The following is a 6,276-nucleotide window of genomic DNA, read 5'->3' on the forward strand; positions in this document are numbered from 1 at the left end:
ATTTTTGGAAGAATGTTCTCTGGAAGGATGAGTCTAAAATTGATCTTTTTGGCCATAACAAAAGATGACACATTTGGTAAAAACCAAAAACTTTTTCACTCCACTGTAAGTAAATGGGAGATTTCAGTTGTTTATTTGTTGTTCAGTTGTTTATTTTTAATAAAGTTGCAAAAATTGCTAAAAACATGTTTTCACTTCATCATTATGGGGTATTGTGTGTTGATTGATGGCAAAAAAATAAATTCAATCCATTTTGAAATAAATCTACAACACCACAAATTTTGGAAAAAGTGTAGGGGTCTGAATACTTTCTGAAGGCAATGTATATGAAATGCTTGGTTGCTGTCATAGATACTAAATTATGTGCAATGGCTTATTGAATGAAAAGCCTCACTTACTTTTGCACACAGGGATCACTGAATTTCTATTAAATACATATGTTTTATTTAATAAATAATGAAACATTATAGATTTTTGTATGGTTGCCCATTATTCAGCTTATCTTCATTAAATTTTGGAGTTCAGAAAAAAGTTTTTTAATTATCTAACATGTGAAAGATGTACTTTCAAGCAGCACTGTATAATCTTGCCAGTGATCTATCCCCCAGAACCTTGTGTACTGCAAATTCATCTGTGACCAAAGACACCATTTCCTTCCATTTTGCACTATAATATTACAATAAAAGGTTGGTAATATTCTTTGGTTAACTGTGGTTAATTTTAATTGTAATCCTTGGCTTTTCTCTAGAAATGAATCTTGAAATCAATTTTTCCCATCCATTAACCTGTTCTGTAGAGATGTCTACTGAAAGACAATGAAAAGGGTATAATAGTTCTATATCAGTGGTTCTCAAACTGTGGTACGCGTACCAGGAGTGGTATGCAGAGCGCCGCCAGCTGGTACACCATATGACCCTGAAACTTTGTTGTGTGCGCTGAAAAATCGGGACAGGTTTTCATATTTTCTATTTTAAGATGTGTCGAATACGCAGCCTATATACTACAATACAGCACGCGCTAATACTTGAATGGACACAGAGCTACAATGTAGTTATATACCACTCTATAGGAATGCATGCTATGAACGTAAGTGACCAATTGTATTAAAAAAAAAGCAAATAGAGAGGTAGAATTACTGAAATGGCGCATGATATCAAAAGTACGCTGGTAGAGCGCGTTAAGATGAGCAGATGCTTTCCACTGCAATTAGATGAGTCTGTAGTCGATTTGGCCAATTTGCTTGTTTACGTTAGATACTGTACGAGTTTGAGGGTACGTCCCATGAGGACTTTCTGTTCTGTAAACCGCTACCATCAGGAACTACAGGAGAGCACATATTTCAGTTTCTGAATGAATTTATCAAAGAGAATGGCATCGACTGGATAAAATGCGTCGGAGTTTGTACAGATGGTGCTAGAGCGATGACAAGCCGACACGGTGGTGTAGTTGCACAAATTAGAGAGGTTGCTCCAGAAATGAATGGACGCATTGCAACATCCACCGCGAGACCTTTGCCGTCAAGAAAATGCCTGACGATTTAAAATCTGTTAGACTCTGTTGTGAATTGTATCAAGGCTCGAAAAATGAATTCACATGTGCTTTGCTCGACTAAACAGGCTCACCCCTCTTACTGAAATGGTGCTTTTTTATTGTTTATTTTTATTTGTTGTTGTTCCTGTTTTTATTCTGTAAAACGCTGTGAGAAGCCACCTTTAAAGGCGCTATATCAAATAAAGTTTATTATTATAATATTTATTATATGTGTATGTGAGTGTGTGCACGCATGTGCGCTCATGTTGGTCATTGAGAATTTCTGGGGTTCCTATGAGAAGATGACTTGTAGGTTGTACTTGAATGCTTTGGTTTGATCAGGGGTGGTACTTGGTCCAAAAAGTTTGAGAACCACTGTTCTATATTATATGTTACATAATAGGACAATCATTTTAATAACTTGCATTCTAGATCCCAACGAGAGAGGAAGCAGACTCCAGCTAGCTAGATCATCTTTTAAGAGAGAGAGCTGAATTTTGAAATAAACAGTTTTGATAAGTCTTCAGATAAATTAACTCCCAAATAGTTAATGGATGTTTATAGCCAATTTAGCTTAAACCTTTCTTTTCATTGATCCAGTGGGTTATAATCACACAAAACAATTTCTTTTTTATATATTCAATTTATAGTCCAATATCAAATGTCTCCAGTAGATTCACTATCCTAGCAAAGAAATTCATTAGGATTATCCAAAAAATTATCCAAAAAAAATATACAGCTGGATATCCTCTGCATACAATGCTTGCTATCTTATGTTCTTGTCCTTTGAAAATCTTTAATTTTTGGGTCTTGCCTAATCCATTCTGCCAGAGGTTCTATGTATAAACAAAACAGGAGGTTTAGCAGGGGACATCCTTGTCTTATCCTTCTCTTTAAGCAAAATGTCAAAAAAATGTCTACTGATATTAATTTGCTCTGTAGAATTTGAATAGATTTTAATTAAATGTCTCAATACATCAGCAAATCCAAACCTCTCTAATGTTTGATATAAAAATTCTGAACTGAATCAATCAAAGTCTTTTTCTGCATCTAGTCTAACCAAGATCGCCCGTATTTTTGATAATCTATTACTTCATAATACAGAGGGTATGTAATGTTATCTTGTCTATGTCTATTCTAAAATAATCCAGTTTGATCTAAATTTATTAGTTGGGATAAAAAATTCATAATATTTTGTTCAGAATTGAAGCTTAAATCTTGTAGCCCACATTGAGTACAGAAACTGGTTGGTGAAACCCACAATTAGTTCGATCTTTTCCTTCTTTTGGGTTAACAAATATATTTGTTCCTTCCCTTATCCAATTATAGGTGGGCAAGCCAACTGTTTTTGAATACCTTATTAAATTCACTGGAAAGCCATGTGTCCCTAGTGCTTTATCAGCCTTAGAATTTGAAATTAAGATTAATCATTTACTCAGTTAATTATCCTAGTTAACATATTTTGTTCCCCATTTAAAGTAGGGACATTTAGTGAATATAATAAAAAGGAAATGTCCTGTTTATTTTGGATTTCAGATTGTGCGTACAGATTTTAGTAATATTCAACAAAGGTTGAATTTAAAACAGTGCAATGCAATTTGGTCACCACATTAAAAAAAAACATATTGCTGCTCTCAAATCAACAAGATACATTTCTGGGATCACAGAACTGTCACACTGACAAGCTGACTGAACTTGAAGAATACAACAAGAATAACTGACTAAAGCAATCAAAATCCTTAAAGGTAATGACACAATCTACACAAATAACTGATTCAGAACCAAAGAAGTGCATTTAAAAACTGAGTTCAGGATTCACAATTTCAGTAGAGGGTTTGTGAGAGCGGAAACAAGCTACCCAATCAAGCTGTTAAGGGTTAAAAGCCTCAGAAGCTGTTTATAAGGTCTCACCCACTTTTACCTACTAGCAATCAATTGAGCTAGATGGGATGTTTGCCCTCTACTTGTTTTGTTCAATTTATATATTATTGCCTAGAAACGTTTCAAACTGGAACTGCATCTTTTTTATTGTAATTCTGTAAATAACTAATTTTCCAAATTTGCTTCACCAAATTTTGTTTGCCATTGATAATAGTGTGTAGCAATATTTGTTTTTATGAAGTTCAGTTTCATCACACAGTATAAGTCTGACAACTCGATTTTCAAGAGAAACTTACACGTTTCTCACTAGCATAAACTGTAGCGAATCTCTAGAAACCTACAAAAGAAAATAAAGCCACCAATTAGTCTGTTAACAGACTACATTTACCGTAGACACCAAACATCTTGTACAAGTTTTGGTCAAATAAACTACCACTTTTTAGCACTACCTCTACCATCATTATATTTGAAATACATATACCAGCTGCAAATCGATATAAAATAACGAACTATTGAATGAACTTATAGTATTAGGAGTGGATGTACAAAATGCGTATTCTAATATTACTAGGTCAAGATCCTGCTCAAGCAGGGCCTGAAAAGTGTCAGACAGGTTAAGAAAATCAGTATCAGTATTTTTTAGTTGACAAAAGCCACGCGTATACGAATACAGGATAAATTTCAGATTAGTGCTAACAAGAATATATTTAAAAATACATTTTACATACCATTGACCTGACCAGGTTACTATCCTCAGCGGCACCAAACCGCTTCAATTCACCCTCTCGCTCTCTAACTAACTTGCTAGAAGTCCCGCCCTTGTAAGTATGCATTATAATTCGTTCACGGCGCTGTCAATCTTCTTCTATTGCTTTGTTTTCTCTGTTTGTTGCGGCTCATGGCTTTTCCGTGGCAACCGTCTCCGCCCTGTGTAGAACAGAGAGGGGGTGGGGCGAGACCCTTGCAGAAATTCACTTGCAGAGGGAAAAAAATGCATATCGTAATTTATTCTATCCAAAAATTATCAAAACAAGTTACGGTCAAATATGAGGTCTCAGATTGCACCAGTTAATTATTACAAGCTCGGAGCCTACACTGTGTTATATACTCGATGACTATAATATTCATTAAGTCGTCTCTTTAAATTTCACGTTTATACGGACGGGAGATGCAAAAGTAACCTGATACTGGTGATACTGCTCATGCTATGGTTACAATAGACAGTTATATCTGTTTTAAAGCAAAAGTTTTTAATTTTAGATTTTAAGATTTTATTCACATACATTTTCTGCCTGATCTTCTGTGAAACCACAAATACATCAGCAGCTGAAAGTACTTTTAATCTGCCTATGTGAACAAATCTAGATTATTGACTTTTCAGTTTTACTAATCAAATGAAATTTACGTCACTTTACTTTTATGACAGGGAGACACTATTATGCCAACAAGATATAATCGTTACTTAAGGATTTCAGAATGATTCCCAGTCACCAATATTTGGTCTGTTAATAATACAGGTCTCCCATGCTTTGCATTGACCCCCGGGGAACTGTCCAAGGCCCTTCTGGTCTTGACGTACTATAGAAATTGTTCTTCTCTCTTTAGCAATAGTACTAATAGTAGCTGAAGAATTTTCGTTTTATATATCTTTACAGAATATTTTATTTTCTTGTAAATAAAGCCAGGAAAGCTACTGAATACCAGGGTTTAGGTGCAAAGGTTCTGAGCCACATTATATAGTAATCTAGGTTATTCCATAGTTTGGTAAAGCATGATGATACAAACAATATGGAAATCACGAACAAAGATGATGAATGGTGTATGTGTAACAGGGTAATTACAAACTGTGGCTTGTTACAGCACTGCTCAAGGATGGATCAGCATAAACATATTTAATCCAAAACATCACAAAGTTGTGGCATTTGCACTTGAATCTCAGATGGAAAATGCTGTGACTGAAATAAATATGATAGCCTGATCTTCAAAACTTAAACAAAAATCAAACTAATTGCGCCAAAAACAGGTCTCTGCTGCAGGATATTTAACATTCCTAGAGACTAGAGAGTTACATCCTCACGAGAGTCTCAGCAGTCATCATACACTACAAACCCTGTAGTTCCTGTAGAACTAGGCATTTGCTATAAATAATCCCTTCATGAAAGCTTTGTCATATTGAGAAGGCATCTGGGGTTCTGTGCAATTTTCTCACGTCATTGATAGATCTCCTGGGGCTTCAGATCCTCTGGATTTCTGAACTATTGAAAGATTCCTGTTGGATTATCTGTTATTAATACATTGTAAAAAGGATGTCAAGGGTCTTATGTCAGTAAAGAAGTCACGTTATTGCAGTCCCAATGATAACGTTTAATTATTTTTGTTAATTTGAATGTGAGGGTTATTATTCATTGTTGGAAGTGAAGCACTTGTATATTCCAAATGTAAGACTTTTGAATGCTGTATATTATATCATTTAATTTAAAACAGGCAATGCAGTGCTGTTTTGAAATTAGTTACTCCATTTCATAGCTCTTTTTTGCTTTCAAGATAAATATATTTTTCTAATTTGCATGTAATCAAATAATGCTACTGTACATTATATTTTGTGTATAATATTTAAAAATCCAACGATTTTGTAACCACTTTATCCAATAAAGGGTCACAGGGGAGCCAGAGGCTATCCCATCAAGCAATGGGCACTAGGAAGGATACACCCTGGACAATATGCCAGTCTATGGTAGGGCACCAACAGACAGAGAAACACACACACCAGGGTCAATTTTCCCAGAAACCAATTAATCTGCAAGTCTGACTTTGGACTATGGGAGGAAACCAGAACACCTGTAGGAAACCCACTTAAACATGTGG

At 35.0% G+C, this 6,276-nt stretch overlaps 1 protein-coding gene across 6 annotated transcripts in view; it reads right to left on the minus strand.

Annotated features, from left to right (window-relative positions):
* Positions 1-4,209, minus strand: part of nek1 (NIMA-related kinase 1) — a 104,690-nt gene extending 100,481 nt beyond the window's left edge. For all 6 annotated transcript variants that reach the window (XM_088922549.1, XM_088922499.1, XM_088922335.1 and 3 more), the window contains exon 1: positions 4,140-4,209. The gene's annotated coding sequence lies outside the window, so the exon portion shown is untranslated. The remainder of the gene's footprint in view (positions 1-4,139) is intronic.
* Positions 4,210-6,276: the final 2,067 nt, after the last annotated feature.

The sequence above is a fragment of the Atractosteus spatula genome, chromosome 1 (genome assembly GCF_055471065.1).
Source record: "Atractosteus spatula isolate fAtrSpa1 chromosome 1, fAtrSpa1.hap1, whole genome shotgun sequence".
Lineage (NCBI taxonomy): Eukaryota > Metazoa > Chordata > Actinopteri > Semionotiformes > Lepisosteidae > Atractosteus > Atractosteus spatula.